Source organism: Rhinolophus sinicus, chromosome 6 (assembly GCF_057876585.1).
Source record: "Rhinolophus sinicus isolate RSI-liver-muscle chromosome 6, RSI-T2T, whole genome shotgun sequence".
NCBI lineage: Eukaryota > Metazoa > Chordata > Mammalia > Chiroptera > Rhinolophidae > Rhinolophus > Rhinolophus sinicus.
The window spans coordinates 13,461,673-13,484,079 of record NC_142506.1 but is presented as its reverse complement, the minus strand read 5'-3'; the positions used below and the strand labels follow the sequence as shown (position 1 = coordinate 13,484,079).

At 36.1% G+C, this 22,407-nt stretch overlaps 1 pseudogene; it reads right to left on the bottom strand.

Annotated features, from left to right (window-relative positions):
* Positions 1-18,503: 18,503 nt before the first annotated feature.
* Positions 18,504-18,673, bottom strand: LOC109435585 (small ribosomal subunit protein uS14 pseudogene; annotated as a pseudogene).
* Positions 18,674-22,407: the final 3,734 nt, after the last annotated feature.

Here is a 22,407-nt window from a genome sequence, read left to right as displayed (position 1 = left end):
GTGAATGTTAGTCAGGTTTGGGAGCCACTGAAAAAAAAACCAATATCTTAACAATGCAAAATAAAAATGTTTAGTATGTGGGGGTTTTTTCCCCCATAGGAAGGGACTAAGGAAGTAATGCTTTTTTTCCCCCAGAAAGAGAAAATGAAGGCTAAAGGACAATATGATCAAAATGATAATTGACCTCATCAATGTATACAAGGTATTAATTTCCCCAGAAATATCAGGAACATGAAGAATGACCCATTATGTTGTGTAAGCTTTAGCAAACGAAATTTTACTCTGAGCTCTCATCTTGTTGATCTGCCTGGAAATTTAGTCTCTGTCATTAGGAGGGATTGCTCCCCCTCTCTTCTTTAAGGATTGTGCAAAGCCTCACATGATCTGATAGAGAGCAGAATATTCCAGAAAGCCCCTCCATTCTTGGCCCATGTGAGTCATCACTAACGGGCTCTCCATTCTAGTCTTCATGGTGACTTGGAATCAGGAAACACTCTGGCTCCCTCTGCAGTTTTGGGCATTGGATTCTTGGCTTTGCCTGGAGGGACAATGCCTACAGGGCACCAAATCACTCTCTGAGAATATGTTACCTTATCAAGCTTTAAACCTCAGCAAGAGACCAAGCCTTGAAAAGCACTGCTGCTCAGTTTCTGCTGACGTCTGTCTTCTCAGTCTGTGGTAATCTCCCTGTCCTTACTCTCCGATCATTTATGCCTCTACCCGTTGACCCACCATCTTTTGCCACGTATTACTCTAAAAATGTGGTATGAATGCCATGTACAAATAAAGCAGCTTTCATCAACCTTTTCATTGATAAGCGAAAAGGAGCTTTTGGGCAACAAGGTGCAGGTGGTGTAATGGGAAGAATGTCAGCCTGAGAGCTATACACACCTGGGCTTAAAATGGGGCATGGCCGCTTAAGGGCAGGAGTATGTCTGAGTATAATTCTCTCACTCCTCAAGTGAGGACAGTAACCCTTACCTGCGCTAGAGGTAATGTTGCTACAGAGGTAGTGTGTGCAATAAATACACCTGGCCCGCAACAATTGTTCTCTCATTATTAGATTACTGATGGTTGACATGGGACTGGGTGGACCGTTATAAGGAATGAATTTATATGAGTCTTTATACAATACTCTCAACCAAGAGAGCTCTGTGATTTAGAGTGTGTGAGTCTAATTCCCCCTCTTCTTATGACATCTTTTTTTCCATTCTATCATTCAACAAATGTTTATTACTTAAGATAAATCATATAGTTTGCTATAGTCCATAATTTTGATAATATAAGCTTATATATCCTGTCACAGAGTTTATATTGAGATGTGTGTTGGGAGGAGGGCAGCCAATGAAAATGAAGTGTGGTGAATGCTAAGACAGATGTTGTAAAAGGGGACCTTGTATACACAGGAAAATCAGCCCAAGCCTGAGTGACGGAGAGTAAGCAAAGAGATCACCATCTTCTACTTTGTGAATTAACGAACTATTTTTTACTTAGCTTTCTTTTGGACAAAAGGATCCACAGTTACTTGGCTCTGCTATTCACACTTTAGAACACAAGAAGTGCTTTTGCTAAAATTCTATCCCCTTGATTAATTTACATTTAGTTGCATCAGGTTAAAAAAAAAAAGGCTCTGATGCCCACACTGACAGTGTCTTCCATCCTTCCTTCTCTTAATTTGCCTGTTAAAAAGGTTAAGACAGTGATACTCATTCATTTTTCTTCTTCTTTTTCCTTGTTTAAGCTGGGAATATTTTCTTCAAACAAAATTCTTATTGGGATATTAAATATTGAAAACAGGAAAACAAACACACACAAAAAACCCAGATGTGTTCCCGTTAATCAAGAGCTTCTCAAAATCTCCCCACCCTTTCTCCCTACTACTCTTTCCCAAGACTTGAGAAATTCCGTCTACAGAACCCCAGTTGAGCTAAGATAAAGTAATATAGGCCTGGGGAGATGCCAGGCTTTCTGGAAGGGAACGATGGTGAAGACAATGATTCAGAATTTCCTAAACTTGAAATTCAGAAGGATGGTCAAGATGGTATTTCAAGTCATTTTCAATGGTAAGAGTTCATGGATAGATGGGGCTTGATTGAGATCTGAACACCTTTTATTCAGAAGTTTTTTTGTTTTTTTTTTGTATTTTTTGTATTTCAGTGATGTTTGTTTTCTAGGCCACGAAAATTAACAACCTACAAATGCCACATGGAAAACAATTGTAAAATGTTTCACAACAGAATATGAAGAAAGGGTATGGCGACATGGTCCTACCAATCTTATTCTTGGTGAAGAACAATGAACTCCGTGTTTCCTCTTGCTCTTGTTTTTCAAGATTCAAAGTCTCTCTCTTTCCATATATATATAGGGACTTGAAAAGGTCAGTATTCAGTAAAAAGGGAAAGATTTTATGGAACTCTTGGGAGAAAGAGAGAGAGACAGCAAGAAAGAAATTTTCCAAGTGGTTGTACGGATGAGATATTATTGTGTGGTGTACATGCTTACAGCTGGTAGTAATCACTCCTCAACATTATACAGTTATTTCCCAGTATCAAATGTGAACACATGTGAGCCTTTTCCTTCAAGGGCACTTTTTATTCGTGTTCTTGAATATAGGTTATCATTGTGAACCTAACCCACTTTTATTAGAGTCTGTTTTTAATCATTTGAAAGGTCTTTACTGGAGAATATTTCTTGTGGGTAAAAAAAAAAAAAAAAACGAACCCATTGAAAAATTAATAACAGAAATTTCTTTGATAATTCATTTTTGAAAACATGGCTTTGGTAATGTGTGCCTTTAGAGGCTGTTGTGTATTCGCAATGCCATACATATCTATCTACAGTAATGCAGAGTTAGCAGCTCAAGAAAGTAGTTCTTTTGGAGAAGTCTATCATCTATCTTGTATTAAAATAATCTTAATTAGCTCCAAGGTAAAGGGTACTTTGGCCTTACTTGTATCTATTTTCAGAAAATCTAAAAAGAGTTCTTGAAGACATACTTCAATATGATGTCATCATGATTGTGGCAGGCTAAAAAAATGGTCCCCTAAAGTCATATTCACCTTTTAATCCCTGGAATCTGTGAATATTACCTTGTATCCTTATGTCGTAAAAGATGTGATTACGTTAAGGGTCATGAGAGAAGGTGCTTAGTCTGGATTATCTAGTGAACCCTACGTGCCGTCACAAGTGCTCCTATACAAAAGAGGTAGAAGGATGTAAGACAAAGATACACAGAGGAGAAGATACAAAGACAGAGCAGAGAGATGCAGCCACAAGCCAAGGAATGCTGACAGCCACCAAAGGCTGAAAGAGACGGGAATGGATTTCCTCCTAGAGCCACTGGAGGGTGTGCAGACCTGACTAAATCCTGATTTCAAGCTTCTGGTCTCCAGACTAAAACACCGAGTACGTGCTAATTGTTACAACAGCCACAGGGAACAAAATATGGTTATGTAAAATCTGGGCCTGTGGATAAAATTCCAGGTTGCTCTTGCCATCGGAATTGCTGGATATTCTCTTTCTCTATATATTTTCATTCTGTGTATGTATGTGTATGCCCCAGAAATGATATTAAGCCTTATAGGATTCATGATTAATTAATGTTAGTCATGTCCCTTGTTTTCATGGAGTTTACAGATGGACAAAAGAGTAAATAAACAAATAAATAAACTGCAAAACAGTGAGAAAATGTTTATCCATTGTACATAAAGACTTTGTTCTTTTGATCAAGTTTCATAATAGCAATTATTTTATGGAATTCTTTAAACTGATTTAACACAAATAAAGTATTGATTGAAATACATACACACAGCATTTCTCTGTGTGTGTGTGTGTGTGTGTGTGTGTGTGTGTGTGTGTGTGTACATATATAACAAGCACATATATGGGATTCTTAGTCGAATTTTTGTTGTTTTTTCACTACAGAGGGAAAAAAGAAGCCTAATTACAGTCGTGCAAATTCACAACAGTTCTAGTGCTCTAACATTAAGCGTAGTAGTGATTGTAGAATGTGAAAGCAGGAATTCGAATTATATTCCCTAATGCCAAACTTATCAACTTTTCCTGTGCCACCTAAAACTACACGCCAAATTCTAAGGAATACCTTAGAGCTTAGAATTGACTTCTCGCTTTAAGTTTCAAGTCCTAACATCTTTTCTTCGTAATGTAGAATGTTTAGGAAGAACTTGAAGCGATTGTTTCATTGCTAGGTTGTCAACAAGCGTGTTCTGTGCTTTCATTCATTCATTATGTTAAGAGTTGGAAAATACAGGAAAATCAGGTTGAAAGCCTGACAGAGGAAAGCTGATGAAGAAGAGGGATATTAAAAGAGACTCCTTTCTTTGTAGGGCATCTTATGGAATCAGATGAACCACAGGAAATCGTGAATATTTAATTATTTTTGGCTTACAAAAAACTGATTTCATGTCGTTCAGCACAATCCTTTGTGGAGATTTGGCAGCTCACTGGTGAATTTAATTTGACTCAGTGTCGTGTGCCAAACCTGGTAAATTTATTCAGGCTAGTTTTCAGTACGTTTCAATCACATTCACCAGAAACGAGTGGTTCTATTTGTTTTCCCATAGGTCCATATAAACTAAACTGGATTTTTGCAAACACCTCTGAGAAATATCCAACTTCTATTAAGCTGCAGTTTTAGTAAAAGAAGAAATTCTTCTCACTCAATTCAGTTCCTTAATACTCTAGACCAGGGATTGATAAATTTTTCCTGCAAAGTGCCAGATAACAAACATTTTAGATTTGCAGGTCATATGGTCTCAGTTGCAACTACTCAGCCATTACGGTGCAAAGGAGTTGCAGATAATATGTAAGTAAATGAGCACGGCTGGATTTCAATAAAGCTTTATTTATTTACACTAAAATTTGAATTGAAATATTTTGATATTTAATATTCTTGACTATTTTTGTTTTGATAGTTTTTCTCAATAGTTAAAATATGTAAAATCCATTCTTAGTTAATGGACCATTAACTAAGAATGGACCACTATATACAAAAAAAAAAAAAAATAAATAAAAATAACGCATACAGAGTTGCGTCATTAGCCCATGGGCTATCGTTTGTTGATGCCTGCTCTGAAAGCACACTAGTCAAAATGGTTAGGAAACTGTTTGTGATATTCGTTTGTGTCCATGAAGCATTAAGCCCAATGGAAGAGCCAAGAGAATCCTTCAAGTTTAAATTTCCCAGAATCCTACAATTTTAAATTTCTACTCAGGAGGGCTGCCACCAGCCCTCCTGAATATTAGAATATTATTCTAATATTCAGCAGGTCTCTCAGGAGATATTCTCAGCAGTACTGTACACTAACTGGGAAAAAGGTAACTGAATCAGAGAGGAAACTAAAGCAAGGGAAATTTCATTTCCTTTCTAGCAGAGAAATACCAGGCAGTGCCGGTTTTTTTCTCTTCCATTCATCAACACCTGTTCCAGATGAGGGTAGCGCTTTGAGTGTCAAACATAACAGAACACTGGGCATCCCCATTGAGATCCAAGGACTTCATCATGAGCTGGTTTCCTCATTTTGGAAGTCCTAAACGAGATTAACCTGCTTCTTTCTTTTCCTCTGTCGTTTTAACTATTAATATCTACTGAACAATCTTTCATTTTGCCAGCTATAATCACAAACAGCCACAAGATTGGACAGTTTATGCCCCTAACGTACAAAGGTTTCATTCAATGATTGATTTCATGTCTGAAAAAATAGGAAAAAAGAGAGAGATTACCTACAAGGGGTAAGTAATTGGGTGTGAGCAATCCCTGTTCTTCAGGAAAATGAACACTTCATTTTGAGCTGGAGAGGGGCCAACCCAACAGCAATTTGAGAACACTTTTTTTTTCATCCTCTCCTTCCTTAGTGAACTGCTCTTTCCACACTAGATAACTGAAGTTTTTGCTTTCATCCCGGCCTGAAAATCAAGCCATTTACAAATCTATGCCACTTTACAGAGATGGTTGGAGAGAGAAGGCAACAGTGTTATTTCATCCAACCTTAAAGAGAATACAGTGATTTCAGTAGGGTAGATAAAGTCCTCTAAGTCACCTTGAACCTTTTCTCTTTAATGTGTAAAAATTCTGGGCAAGAATTATTGGTTTGAGAATTTGGTGAGTGGTGGCTGTTAGTATGTGGAGTCATTTTCTTTTTTGCCATAGTGGTTGGTTGTAGATTTCTATATAGTATGCATTTTTGAAGCTACAATGCCTGGTTTGATTAAAACCTTCATAATTTACTTTGAATGAGTTTCTTTACTTCCCTGTGCCTCAGTTTCTTCATCTGTAGAATGGGGTAATAATAACAAGCTGTTCTGAGAACAAATGCGTTGACTCATGTTCTTTGTATGGTTTGCCTCATTTAATTATTATTGTCCCAAATATCAATATCTCTATTAGCTGAATTCCACTCACTGAGTACGTTCTGTTAGGAAGGTGAGGATACATATTAGCCTTTAGAAAACCCAGCTTCTACTTAACACGTGTTGCTTTTCTACTTAAATCCTATACCCTAGTCCCAGAAATGACTTTCATCCCAAAAAGCTATGTTCTCTCCATTTCTGTGCCTTTACACGTACAAATATACTAGTCCATCACCTTAGAAATGCACTTTCCTTTCTTCAACTTGCCTGAAGAACTAATTTCCAGATGCTTCAATAGCTTTTCTTTGAGAAAGACATCTGCAGCCTTTGTCCTTTGTTCTCCATTCTAAGTCAGGGGCTGTAATGCTGACATCTCCTCGAGCTCTTAAACATAATCTATTTATATGCTCTCAAGTTTTCTATAGTGTGACCTCTTCTAAGAAAGCATTGTTTTTTCTTTGCTTTCATCCCTTAGCTTAACATGAAGTGAGAAATAAGAAGGGAGTCTTATTACCATAATTGACCAGTAAAAAAGGATTTAATATGATAGATAAGATTAGAATTTTAGAAATAAGCTTGGAGAGGTTTTCTCTTTTCACTCTTAGTCTTGTACACTTAATTGGGGGCAAACAAACAAACAAACAAACAAACAAAAATACCCAAACCAATAAACCACAACTACAGCCAGGAAGAGATAGGCAATAAATATGTATTGGTTGTACAACTAGTCCATGATTCCTGTATTCTTTTAGATTCAGCTTTACTATATTGGCCCTGTACTTTCTCTGTTACCGCATTCAGTTCTGTCTCATGCCTGAGTTTGTGCCACAAGAAACTGAATTGAGCTGAGGGAAATGTAAATATAAGATAGCTTCTGGGTACAACAACTTCTTGGAAGGTCATAATTGTTTTATCAGGAGACAACCAAGAGGCAGCATGAGTAACAAATTAGGTAATGTGAATAGAAAATTAAATCAGAGAATGCATACTTGTCCCTATCACACAGACAAGTCAAATTTCTTAGCTGTGTTACTTGCATCATAGCAGGAATATCTATGAATTGTAATGAAGACTACATTGGACCAGAAACTTGGGTTCTCTTCCTGATGTTGCCACTTCCCAGCTATTTCAGTTGTGGAACGACATCCTTCCATTCCCAGTTTTCTCATTTGTACAACAGAGTTGGTTATACGAAGATCTGATACGCTTTTTATTTATCCACCAGAATGTCTAGCTAAACATGGGGTCAGCTCTTTGATAAAACCCCTGACTCCTACCCAGAGCTGTCCCCAGCTAAATCCTTTGTTCCTACCCTGCATCTGTGGGAGACTCATTCTGCTTGGGGAGCTGTGGAGTATCAAATGTGGGGGAAAGCAATTCGGCAAATGGATTTGCTTCTAATTTTAAAAAGCCCATATGAAACATAAAGAACATCCGGGATATAGGCAGGCATTCTCTAGGACACCCTCTGAATTTTTAATTTGGATCCATTCCATTCTCTTAATCAAGCACCTACCGGGTGGGATCTATAATAATCACTCCTCAGAAGAAAGTTCCCGAGGGCTTGTTTCTGTCTCTGTTAAAAAAGCCTAGTCCATTGCAGCTTATCCCACTGTGCCTCTATAACTGACAGAGTGCTACAAAGCAGTCGTGTGAGCCCTGGACAATTTATACAATCCCAAGCCACTGGTGAGATTCAGTTCTAGAAATGGGCTCAAATGAGTTTAATTGACAAGTTTCCCATCTTCTGATAGAGAACCACTTGTTCTTGCTGAACGCAGTGTTCCTTGCCCCCCCCACCCCCCCCATCCCTTAATCCTTGGTCCCAGAAGCCTAGGCGTGGTGGAGAAAGCATTCATAGATTAAAAGAGAGGACATTTGTATGTATTTGATTAAATGTACATCTTAGAACCAGCCTTATTCTTTCTGTTGATTAGGGGTTCTGCTCCTTTCCTTTCTCTGCATTCACACTTCCTGTCTCCTTCTGGGTCCACTATGCTCATGTATCTATTGCTCTCATTAGTCACCATTACATCTTCTCCCCCCGATCCTGAAACATCCATTAAGTTTCCAGTTCTGAGCTCTACTCTGTACTCTGCTGTGTGAATCATTCAATAATTTAATTGAGGTTAAATTGTCGATAGTAAATAAGATTCTAAGGCATCGCATTTCCTAAAGTTCAATATCATTTTAATGAGGATAACATACAGCTATAATCCATGGGGTAATATTTGCTAACATTAAACAATCAGATTGGCAGGTCTACATTCTGCCTTCAATAAACTTGGCCTTGCCCTGTGTGTTTCTCTAGTGACCTGAGGCCTTCATTATTTCAGAGCTATGTGGATGACCATCTCCCAGTGCAGACATTTACTTCCATGTCAGGGAAGGGATTTTTACGGAAAAAAGTTTGTCATGTAAAATCACTCACGATGACAATAAGTTGTCCAAAGACAAGATCTCAAATCTATCTTCCATCTTATCATTGCTTTCCTCTCTGCCCTCACCCCTCCGTTTCTGAAATTTCTTGGCACTGTGTTTTATTAAAGCATTCCTTGTACTGAATGTTTTGAGAGAGGAAGGACGATTCATTCCAATATGGCTTCCAATATTGTCAAGGAGTTAAACTGTCCCTAAGCATCCTCACTTCTCTGTTCTGTTGGAGATCATCAAAATTATTGACAAATGTCCGCTGACAGCATCATCATCCAATTGGCTAGAATCTGAGAGGTAGACTAAACAAAACTAAAACATTGCATTTGGAGGCCTCAACCCTATTTTGAAACTTTCAAAATGAATTCATTTGGATAAGATGTTGCTTTTAAAAATACTTCATAGGCTCTGTTCATCCTGTATGGTATTAACCATCTTATTACTCCTCGAGAGAAACAGAGATACAATTTCAAGCTTCAGTTTACTCATAAGGGATTCAAATCATCAGATAGCAAAGGAACTGATTCAAATATATTTGGCAGAAAAGAAAGCCTTTGCAACCCACCTCCCCCATGTGTCTGCAGTTGCGAAACCACCTCTCTTGAATGAATGGGAGGACTGCCTCCCTTCCAAATGAGACACCATCATGGTGACGTCTGGATTGGAGGAAATATTCCAAACGAATGTTCACTCCCTGTCTGAAGCAGAAGTGGGAGCATGGTCAGGTTGTAAACACTTAGTACAGGAGAAAAGTCCAGAGAGCCTTGGAGTCCCTAGTCACCTTTTGAAAATTCACTGTCAGGCCACCATACAACTGATAGGCAAAGTGGGGAAGTGCATGTCAGTTTCTTTCTATTACTCTGGACTTGAGCACGCTCCCTCTTGCTAGTTGACTTCTGTAGAAAAAAAAGGGAAAAAAATGTGTAACAGCAAAGGGACCACACCCTGACATTTGGTTTCACCAGAATTTCATAGCCAACTTGGGACTGGTGAAAAATACAATTTCATGTCTAGTTACATCTGGGTTGTTTTGTGGCAGTTTGTCCTTATGTGACAAATAAATAATAGGGATGTGAGAAGCAACATGTCTGTTGTTTTTGACTTTTAAGATGACACATACAAAATAAACCAACATTTTGGTCGGCATGAACTTTATCAGGGTCAATTACTCTTGTTTCCCAGGGGAAGCTTAAATAACACATTCACAACTAGACCTTTAGCCTTCCCTACAGACTGTCACGATTTCCTCAGCCTTTGAAAAAATACATGTTTCTCTATCAATCTACCTTATTTTCTTTAACATATTGATGGGACTGGGTAATTTCTGCGTAGGCTCCAGACTTAGCACATAACAACATGGTTAAGTAGCATATGTATAATTAAATTCTTCACCTTAATTAATCATCTAAGAGATAGTGACCATTTACACTCTCCCTCCTTGGTCTGGTTTGAATGAAAATTCCATCTCAATTAATATTCATTTATTAGAAGTTTTGTTTAAAGTCTTGGACTCTCCCTAAGAAAGTTGAGGTTTGAGAAACTAGGTCCAGATACCATCATTCCTTTTTCTAGAATCCAAGATTCACATAACCAGGTAGCTGGTTGTTTTGTGGCAGTTTGTCCTTATGTGGCAAACAAATAATTGAGATGTGAGAAGCAACATGTCTGTAATCCAGGTAACAAGAATACCATTTTTCCAATTTCTAAAAGGGCCAAAAATTAGAGAACGGGGAAAATATCCATTCCCAAGTGACCAATCACAACCTTTAAAATGACAAATAATGAAGAAGGAAACCATTTGCAAGATTTGTATACAATAGATCAACTTTAACTCTATGAAATAAACAAACAGTATTTGAAATACTACTAGGAAGTAATAGCAATGTCAATATTGTCATCAGCACTATGAAATTAGATGCCTCCTGGGGACAACCAATGCGAGACATGAGGCATCTAAATTATCAGTCTTGGTCTTTATCTTATTAAAGCACTTAGTTAGGAAGATGAAACAGAAAGACTGGCACAATATGAGTTCTCAGTGAATCACTGAGTCACAAAATGCTGTGGGAATTCAAACAGGGGAAAATATTGTGGTGTGACAACCAAAATAAGGAGAGAGGACTGGAGTTGGGCTTTGATTCTTTGGACCTTGTAAAGAAGAGAGGAAGAGGGACTCTTCCAAACAGGTGGGCCCAGAGAGCAAAGCTTTGGAGACTACAATGAGCACAACATATTAGGGAGACAATTAACAACTCGGTTTGATGTGTGAGAGAGGTCAGTGGAGATTAAGGGAAGGAGACAGAGACCCATCTCTAGATGGGAGCTGTGTCTAAGAATATTGGAGCCATATTTTAGAATGACCACATTATCTATTGTGACATTAACCTTTGCTGACTTCTTTCTTTTTAAATTAAAGTTTATTGGTGTGACAATTGTTAGTAAAGTTACATAGGTTTCAGGTGTACAATTCTGTATTACATCATCTATATATCACATTGTGTGTTCACCACCCAGAGTCAGTCCTCCTTCCATCACCATATATTTGACCCTGTTTACCCTCATATACCATCCCCCATCCCCCTTACCCTCTGGTAACCACTAAACTATTGTCTGTGTCAATGAGTTTTTGTTTCTTTATTTGTTTGTCTCATTCCCTTGTTGTTTTCAGTTTTATATCCCACATATCAGTGAAATCATATGGTTCTTGACTTTTTCTATCTGACTTACTTTGCTTCTTTGCTGACTTCTTTTGCAGCCTATTCAATTCTTATTTATCTTGCATGCTACCACTTTCATCACATTCACCTTTTTAAAGCCCTTTTAACAGTGGCATTTCCCTCAAAAGCCTTCAATGAATCCCCATTTCCTTCTGAACAAAGTACAAACTCTAATTTCAATCCACTTTTGCAATGTGTTTAAACTATGCTAGCCCCAAACTTGCTGTTCCCTATAAATATATTTACTTCTCTGCTTTTATCGTTTTTGCTAGTTTTTTTCTTCCACCTAGAATGCTATTTATTTGTACTTTTGATGGCTACAATTTTATCTATTCTTAAAGACCAAACTAAAAAAAAAAAGTGCTTCATTACCAAAAACTCCTCAATGTACTTCCAATTTGGAAAAAAAAAAGTATTCTCTCACTTACTATGATAGCATCTTTTTCCTCCCTTAGAGCACTTTTTACTTTTCCTTAACATTTTAGTTCTCTGTGTACACATCTTTATCCCTCTTATTCGAGTTGAGGACAGAGAGGTTCTTCAACTTTATTTTTAATCGTGACTACACAGAATGCTTTGCTTAAAGCAGATGTGCCTTCCTGTCTGTTCAAAGAATAAATGAAGGCTATTGCTGTGGATAAGATGAAAACAGTTGCAATGGATGATAGAACAATAAGGTGGATCTGTATTTTAAAGGCACTAATCCTGTAGCAATGCTGGAAATGTTGATAATTTTTGAAGCTGGTTCATTGATACCTGTTACATATTCATTACATAGTCTTTCATCTTTTGCCTATATTTTGAAAATTTCTGTAATGTAAAGAATAAAGAAAATAAATATAAAATAAATAGATGTAAATATATATATGTATATGTATATGTATATGTATATGTATATGTATATATATGTATGTATACCAACTCTTTTAACAGTCATTAACTCAGTGCCTGATAGGTACTAAGAGTGTTTTAGACAGTAGGGCTATCGTGGTGATTTGAATTCTAGTAGGAAACAGCAGGCTTCATAAAATAAACCAACAAAATAGACAAGAAAAAACACATACTACGTAGAAGCTGGAAATAGGGTGATGTGAGAAAGAGGGAAGGAACATATAACCAGCTTATACAGGGTGGTAAAGGAAGATCTGAATGACAAGAATTAGAGTCGTGGGAAGAACATTCCTGCCAGAGGACACAGCTACAACAAATGGCTTAAAGCAGAAAGGGGCCTGACATGTTCAAATCACTGAAAAAAGACCACTGATTGGTAGTATGTGAGGAGAAAAAGAGGAAAGATGAGGAGAAGTCAGAAAGACAGGAGCCAGATCATTTAAACCCTCAAAGGAATGATGATAAGGAATCTGGATCTATCCTAAGTAAGTGTGACTGAAAAGCCACTGGAGGCTTTCAATTTATAAATAAAGATCAGTGTTATCGTCATGAAGAGTTCTCTGTAAAGCAGTACTTTGAAATATATGCTCCTATCTACATATAAGGAACAGTTTAAGCGTGTAGGTAAGGTTCATTACTTTTGATTAAAAACATTAAAATGAAAGACAAAAGTCTATTTTTATGTTATACATAAGTCTAAGTATTGGATGAAAGGAGGGAATTAGGAAAAATTAATACATGGGAAATAAAGTACATAAATGGTTATGCTTTGTGGTTCCACAGTCATGTGGTAGAATTGCAAGTAACAACCTCAAAAAACAGTGATCAACCATATTAAGACATGGCTATCGTTGCCAAAGAAATTGTCCTGAAATGACAACATTACCGGTTACCTAGAACCTTCTGAGCTCATTGTGATATTGGGTCAAATAATGGGTCACTATTTTTGAATGACCTCTACAGAGCAAGCCCAATCAGCGTCCATGAGTTAAGGACAAATAGTTGGATGAAAAAAGAAAATTTTATCTCAACGTACAGATGTTTCATCAATGTAACACCAACCAAGCGGATATTGTGAAACAAGCTACATACTTCAATGCTTTCAAGAAGTTGTAGTCACCGGATTTGCAGTAAAAAGGAACATTTTAAGTTAATAGCCTTGTGTAGACTGGACTAAGCAGTGGGAGCTTCAGACATAAAGAAATGTCCCTGTGATTCCTGTTATGTCATTTCAGATTTTTAAAATTGAAGCATTTCCTGTTTAGTAATTCTTTGATCTATATTTCCATTGCCACTATCATCATCCATTCCTTTGTTAACTAATAGAAATCTGTGAAAGTACATGGTAAACGACGCATAGTAAGTGCTGATTTCCCTCCTTTCTTCATATTATTTGTTTAATTTGGAAAGTCATAGAATACAATGTAGGCAGATGGGCCTGAACTTGTATAATATTTTGACACTTCACTTAATAGGACTATTGATAACCTGGAAATGTTTGGGAATGTGCCTGCTCACAACCTAAAATTTTCTACCTGAAATTTGCTGCTTCTTTTTTCTTTTAAACTGAATAGTTAATCCAACTCATCTAATGACCTTTGGTTCATTTGTTAGCAAAGCTTGAATTTATTCACTTACAATTTCTTTTCCGATTTGTTGTAGCAATTACTTTCAAGACAAATAGAACTGAATAGAAGAACACTGAAAACAATATTATCAGACTTTATTATAGTGAAAACAAATGAAGATTTCTTCCACCTGGTTTCTGTGTATACACTGGGTATGTTTTATGTTCTAACTTAGTTGATTTCCATTTATTATTTTGTTTGTCCTTCAAATGAGAATTACGTAAAAACCCTATCTCCTTTTACCCCAAAATGTTAGTCTAAATTATAAAGAAATTGCTTCAGTTCTCAACATTCTCAACATAACTTTTCTAGTTTGGGTATATCTAATATACAAACAAATGTATTTTAAAACTTCATATGCTCTCTAGTATAATGGTTCTTAACCATAGGCCAGGAATTCTTCAAAAGCATCCTGCCAAATTTTTATCCCTTGATGTATTTATTTTTGCTTTAATATGAGTATATTTCATTAGGGCAATATTTGTTCGTTGTAATGTATAGCTGAAGGGGAAAGGGCAGATCACAGTTTTATTAGAATATGAAATAGTTTCATTTCATGAGTACAGAAGAGAATACTATTTGCCAAAGCAACATAAACTCCTACTCAAATTGAGATGTATACTGAACAGTGACCAAGTGAATAATTAAATAGTTTTATAGATATTAATTCTTTGATTTTCAACTTTCAATTCTTTTGTGTATGTTACTCAAATTCCAGTATTGGAAAAATATTCCAAAAAATGTGGCCCTTTGCTTTATCATACTTTCATTGTCCTACCAAAACTTTGATATTTGACCTCAAAAAGAACATGTAGCCATATAGTCAGTCTTTATTTAAAGGTAGGCAGTTATTTTATCACTTTAATAAATCATCTTATTACTAAAATCCTAGGAAATTAAGGGTACATTGTTAGAGTTAAGTACAGACCTGTTCCATGCATTAAGAATTTACAGTCATTTTCCTGTTGCATTTCTAAGGACATAATCACATATTCCTGGAATGGTGATTTTTATGCATTCTATATAGACTGTACCCAAAGATACAGCCAAAAGTGATCATGTTTTCTATTTTTTATGTCCTTCCTTTTTTCCTGGGTTCTTCTCTTTTATATACTTTATGCCTAGTTTATTTGAAAAAATACCCGTGCTACTAATTCCATGATATCATTTGTTTCTCTTAAAATAGAACATTTATGTTCCCACCAGGACAATCAAAATTTTCCTTTTATTATTTTTATCTGCTGAGAGAATGGATTTCTTAAATTTAATTTTCAGATGATGATTACATTTTCAGTAACAAAACCACTGACCCAAATTGCCACTATTTTTTGAGCACACTATGCCACTATGGCTGCACTGTGTGCTAGGCCTCTTACATCCTTTCCTCTTATGATATAGATTTTGTTCTTCCATTTTACATCAGAGGGAACTTTCTCCAAGAGGGGAAGTGACTCACCTCAGATCAGAAAGTGGGTAAATGGAATTGGCATTAAGGATTGTCCCGCTTCATAGCCTATACTCTTTCATGTATAACATACTGTTTACCTGTAACTTGATATAAGTAGATAATAATCTATCATGTGTATGTATGCTCTACCATATCCTTCATTGGATGACAAGATTCTATTAGATTCTATTGAGTCGGCGCAAATTATACATTTCAGGAAAGATACTTGACTCTGCAAAAAGTCTCTTCCAGTTATAAATTCTGTGATAACATAAACCATGAAAATTTTAGCCACATGTAATCCCATGCTGAAGGTTATTATTATTATTATTATATTATTATTATTTGGTGAAATATACCAGCTAAGTATCTCTATCAATTTTTTTACGTATCTCTGTTTATCACATGTTCATCTATATGACCAGAGATATTTTAAGGGTATTTAAAGATAACTACTGCCAAGATGGTTATTCCCCACTGAACGTTATGTTTACTTGTACTGAGAAGATAGGTGGCATGGGAACACTCCAAGGCAAAGATCTAAAACAGAGACAAGAGACTTGTGATATATTTCATTTTCTTTAAATTCAAGCATCTTACCTATTGTGAAATAAGCTTACCCATTTTGCACTTTTTAATCTAAAGTCAAAATGGAAAATCTTCCCTTATACTTGATTGCTTAGGTTTCAAATAGTTTTATACAAATTCTCTATATTTCGAAAATCAAATGACAATGCTTAGCATGAGATAATTTCTCTTTAGTGTACATACAAAATACATAATTTACAATACACAATTAGTTATAACAGTTAAAACAATTAAATATATAATAGATAATTACATAGGTAAAGTTAAAAAATATTCAATGACGAGTAAAAAATACATAAAACACACAGTCGCTCTAGTAAAAGTTTTAAAAAATTAAATTTGAAGATTTAGTCTGGTACTTTTCTTACGGATGATTCTTTTCACTAACTACTATTACATTTTTTTCTTTATATTTTTTACTTTATATTAAATTAAATCAAACACATTTTTAAATATTTTAACTAAAATATTCTCTACTTTTCTAAGTTTGAAGGGTTTTAGTACAAACTTATAACCCTTGGGTTATATCTATGGCTGTGTGGCAGCTTTTTACAAACAAGTCTTGCATAGCCTGGACTTCTGCCTGTAGTTTGCTCAATATTTGGGTAAGGGTCTTATCTTCTAATAATAGGCCCAGTCAAGCCATTTTGCATTGTAGTGATTTTGGATGTGTAGTGAGTGACCAGAAGGGCAAATGGCTATATAGTCATTAATCATTTTAAGTAAGTTCTGTTCTAGGTAAATAGAATTATTTTCAGGTGACATAGACAGATATATCACTTGATATATAAATATAAAAACAACTAAACACACCAAAAAAGAATTTATGTGATTAATCCTACCATTTCTATACATGGTAAAATTTATGAATGGATGTATAAACCATACTTTTTTTTTGTTTTAGTAAATGATGAATACCATAAACTCACCATTCTTAGCCAGGTTAAGACTGTAATTATGTAATAAATAAGGCAACTCAAGAATCATTATGAACTCTTTTTCTGGGTATTACCTTAAGTCTTGGCCTTTTTCTCTACAAAGCTCTCATTGTTTCATTTTTCTGGGTGCAGAGCTTCTCCAAGTAAAAAATAAAAATTATCTCAACTCACTGACTATTTATTTCCAGACTTCTAACTAGAGAGGGTGTAGTAAAAAAAAGAACATTATTGAACACATGGTTTTAATAATGAATAACTTGAAAGACATCATACAACATCAAGAACAAATAGAAAGATCTCATTTTGCTAATTAACTAGATTTCAGAAAGATTCACTACCATGTTTTTAAATGTAGATTTGGGCCACAACATTGAGATATATATATATATATATATATATATATATATATATATATATATATATATATGAAGTGACAAGATCAGATTTTTAAAAAGTAATTTTAAAACTTTACAGAAGAAAATTTAGGGAAAAATAATTTTTTAAAAAAGCAATCATACATTGATTGATCAAATTATAATGTAAACATGCAATAGACTACTTGGACACTGTCAAAAAGGAGGTTGTTCTATATATCCTTAAAGGGAATGATATTTATAATACAGACGGTGCCAAAAAAATGTATACACATTTTAAGAAAGGATAAAACTGTTAAAATTATGCTGATGGTAACCACTTTGAGCACCTCCTGTAATTGCAGAAGGCAAATGTGACTTGTATTCATCTTTTATTATTGGTATATATTGAATATTACAATTTTAATACAGTTTTTTCTTTCTTAAAGTGTGTAGACATTTTTTGGCACCCTCTGTATTAGCATGAATAAAAACAAATAAATTTAAGAAAGTTTAGTGTGAATACTAAACTGTTTAGTGTGAATACTACTCTTTCAATTTCCCAGACTCCAACCTTGAAACCCTCCTTGACTCTTCTCTTTTTCTCTCACAGCCGCTTTTGATTCTTTAGGAAATAGTTTTGGTTCTACTTTCAAACTATGACACTATCTCTCCTATGCAATAGGCTAATCACAGTTCTTGCTCTTACCTTTGCCTCCCTTCAGTGTGCTCTCAACACAGTAGAGTAATTTCATTACGTCAGTCATGGTTGCTTTTTTATTCAACCCTCAGTGGCTCCCACCTCGTGTAAAATGAAAGCCAAAGTCCTTATAATGGACTCTACAGGTACCCATAATCTCAGCTCCTATTACCTTTGTCTTCATCTCCTCCACGCCACTCTTGCTCCATTCATTTCCTTACTTTTCCTAGAACATACCAGGCATTCCACCTTAAGTCTGTTTCACATACCTGAATGATCTTCTTCCAGATATTCATGTGGCTGACTTACTCATTCCCTTTCAAGTATTTTCTCAAATGTCATCTTTTTCTTAATTGAAAACTTGAAAAAAAAATTATGTACCTAGCATTGTTTCTGCAATAAGGTAGATGTTTTGAATGACCCATTGAAGGAAATGCACTTAGTCCAACTTAATGAAGCCGTATCCTTCCAGGACTGACAAAAACACTGGCGGCACATATTGCGGCCCTATTTCCGGATCAGACTGTTGGGGTTTCAGCAGACGCGGGAAGAATGAGAACCCTGGCCTAATTTTCTCGGAGGGTTCCAGTAGAGCTGCTGGTAACCCATCTTGCTCTCTCGGATGCAACGAGGCAAAAGGCTCTCAAATGTCATCTTTTCAATGAAGCCTACCCCAACTGCCGTGTTTTAAAATCACAAACCATATCCCAGCTTCATCCTTAGCATTCTCCAGTTCCCTTACCCTGTTCTATTTATTTTTTTCCCTAGACTGTAGTACTTCCTAACATGCTATTCGTACCTGGTCATTATAGTTATTATTTATTGTCTATTTCCCTCTAAAGAATGTAAGCGTCACAAAACAATGGGTCTTTGTCCATTTTGTTTATTCCTATATTCCAAGTATCTAGAACAGTGCCTGGAATATAGAATGTACTTATCAAATGTTAGTAAAACAATTTAAAAAATTTTTTTTGGGGTGTGGGTGGGAATAGTGTGTTTTTTCTAGGGCCCATCAGCTCCACTTTGTTGTCTTTCAATCTAGTTGCCATTTTCAATCTTAGTTGCAGGGGGCGTGTCCCACCATTCCATGCAGGAATTGAACCTACAACCTTGTTGTTGAGAGCTCACATTCTAACCAACTGAGCCATCCAGCTGCCGCGTAAAAAATTTTTTAAGGAACATAGAACTTAACCACAAGGGACATATATCAAATATTAGTAAAGAATATGACTGGAAAATATGGAGGGGTGGGTAGGGTTTTTACCCTTTACTTTCTATATATCTGTAATATAAGAATTTTAAAAACAATATCACCTTTATAATAACAATGCACAACTAGAAACAAAAGAAAAGAAAAGCCATTCTTAATTCTACTATTCTAACACATTCAGTACTGATTTTTTTTCTATGCAATAAAATGGACATGTAAACAAACTTAGATTAAAACACTTTTGCAGCTATATCTTTTTGGAAACTTTATTCTAATATACTGTTCTAAATTTCTTTTCATTATGAAGGAAAGACTTTTTTCCAGTTTTGTTCAGATATAATTGACATACATCACTGTATGAGATTTATATGTATTGCATAAAGATTTGACTTACACATATTGTGAAATGATTACTACAATAAGTTTAGCTAACATTTATCATCCCATATAGATACAATAAAAAGAAATTAAATGTTTCTCCTTGTAATGAAAATTCTTAGGATTCACTCTCTTAATAACTTTTCTATATATCATATAGTACTGGTAACTATAGTCATTATGTTGTATATTACAGACTTAGTACTTGCTTATCTTATAACTGGAAGTTTGTACATTTGACCACCTTTCTACAAGTTCCCTTTCCCCTCGACCCTTCACCTCTGGTAACTACAAATCTGATCTCCTTTTCTATGAGTTTGCTGGTTTGTTTTGTTTGTTTTTAGATTTCACGTATCAGTAAGATCATACAGTACTTGTCTTTCTCTGTCTGACTTATTTCACCTACCATAATGTCTTCAAGGACCGTCTATGTTGTCGCAATTGGCAGGATTTCCTCATTTTTTTATGGCTAAATAATATTCCAACTTTTTTATCCATTTATTTGTTGAGGGATACTTAGATTGTTTCAATGTCTTTGCTATTGTAAATAATGCTTCTAGGATGTTGGGAGTGCAGATGTCTGAGTTAGTGTTTTCATTAAGAAAAGATTCTTGATATGTGTTTCACTATGAGGTAAGGAGAACAATTAAAGTTCAGATGGAAATTTTTAGTGCCATTCTCCTTTGAGACACATTTACCCATAATTTCTGATGAAACTAAACCTCCACTTGGTATGACCTAAAATACCTGGAGGCCTGTGTGAACATATGTACATGATATTTATGTACGTATTTTTATTTGTAAAGGTCATTAGAGTGTATCATCCGTGGTTTTTTCCCCCCAAAACACAGCCAGCCTGAAATTTAGGGAAAAAATAGATAGCAGATTGAAAATTTCATAAGAGTCAACCTTTGTCAAAATATGTTTCTATTGGATAGTCGTAGTACCCTAAATAAGCAGAAATAAGAAATTCTCTGCAAAGTGACTGTTAAGATGTATCCGTGTTTCCTGGAAGAATAAACACTGGAACACAACAGAATTGCATTGCATTCTGATCAAATAAGTAGCAATTTCCTAGCACGGTCTTAAAACAACGGACCAAGAAAAGGTAAATTTTAAGGGGTAGGGAGAATTAGTAGAGAAATATTAAGAGGATGGAGGGGAGGCAGAGAGGGTGAGGCAAGTGGGAGGGGCTGTGAAAGTGACAGGCAGCTGAAAGTCACTGGTTGCAAGGACCTTGTGAAAAGACCCCCAAAATAAATCTACTTTATTATTGCCTTTGCCAATAACAAATAGAACCACATCTCTTGCATCCAATCATTCATTCACTCAGCAAAATTTCATTGAGCACATACAACCACTGTGGTAGGCAAAAGAGCACATTTATAGAAGATTAAGACACAACATGTGCCTTTGAAAGGAACTGCATTGGAAATTCAATGAGGTCAAGTGTCTGTTGCTTCCTGCCCCAGAGCAGCTCTTGTCAAGCTCACTTGGAGCTTTCCCTTCATTTCCTGAAGGGACCCAGCCAATCCCAAAGCTGCCAGGAGCATACAGCCGTTTATGCAATCTGACTGCAGACTGCTGGAGCAGCTCACGTGCCCAGCTGCTTGGCCTGCGACTCCGAAGGCAGCTGTGTGAGCCCACAGGCCTTGCTTGGCCACCCAGGAGCTCTCCCCAGAGGGGAAAAGCTGGAGCTACAGCCCACCTGGCTACTGCAGGACATTGAGAGGTCAAGCTGGGAAGGGCCCGGAGTCTACAAACCTTCACCTTCAATACTGAGCAGTGCAGGACAGGGCTTTGGTGGTGGTGGTGGGGGGGGGGGGGGCAACCTGAAGCCCAAGTTAACAGTGTTATGAACGATGGCTGGCATTTAGCTTCTTGATTTCTGTTGCTTGACAGGGGAGGAGATTACGAGACGGGCTCTGGACAAACATAAAGCTTCGTTCAGGTAGAAGCTATACAGCTTAACATCTGTGTGACTCTAAGTAAGTTAGGTAACCTCTCTGGGGTTCAGTGGCTGCATCTGTAAAACAGGGAAAATAATAAAACCGACCTCATAGGGCTATCAAGAGGATTAAAGGAGAAAAACTTACGCCAAGTAATTACTATATTTCCTACAATATAGTAAACTCTTTACCTTACTGACCCTTATTTTTGTTACCTTTTCCCCCCAATTTGCTAGTTTTTATACCTGCTTTTCTCATTCTTTTGATTTAGCCTAATGTTTATGTAGCACCCACTTTTTGCCAGATATTTTACAGGATTGTGAAGAATACAAAGGTGAAAGGGTTATTGCTCCTCTACTCTAAAAGCTCTCAGACCATCAAGGGAAAAGAAAGGCACCCAACATTTATTGTGTACCTACTATGTGATAGGATCTAACAGACTAAGCATGCTGCCTAGTGTGACCTCATGAGCGACTGTAAGACTCACATTATTTTACTGTCAAATAAGAATAACAGCTATTTCATTGGGTTTTTCTTAAGATCAAATGCTGAATTTAAGTTACAGTAATATAACGTGCCTTTCCATCAACTGGGTTGGGTTTCCTCTTATATATGATTGACTGAGCTGACTAGTAAGATTATAGGCTTAGCAATTTTATGTTTACAGCAGGCACCACTTTAAGGCACCGTCTGAACACAGTCTCCTAGAGCACAGCTTCTACTACTGCAGAAATGACCATTTTCTTTTTCTTTTATTTTTATCAGTCATTATTGTTTTATTTCAAGAATCTATTTATATGACTATG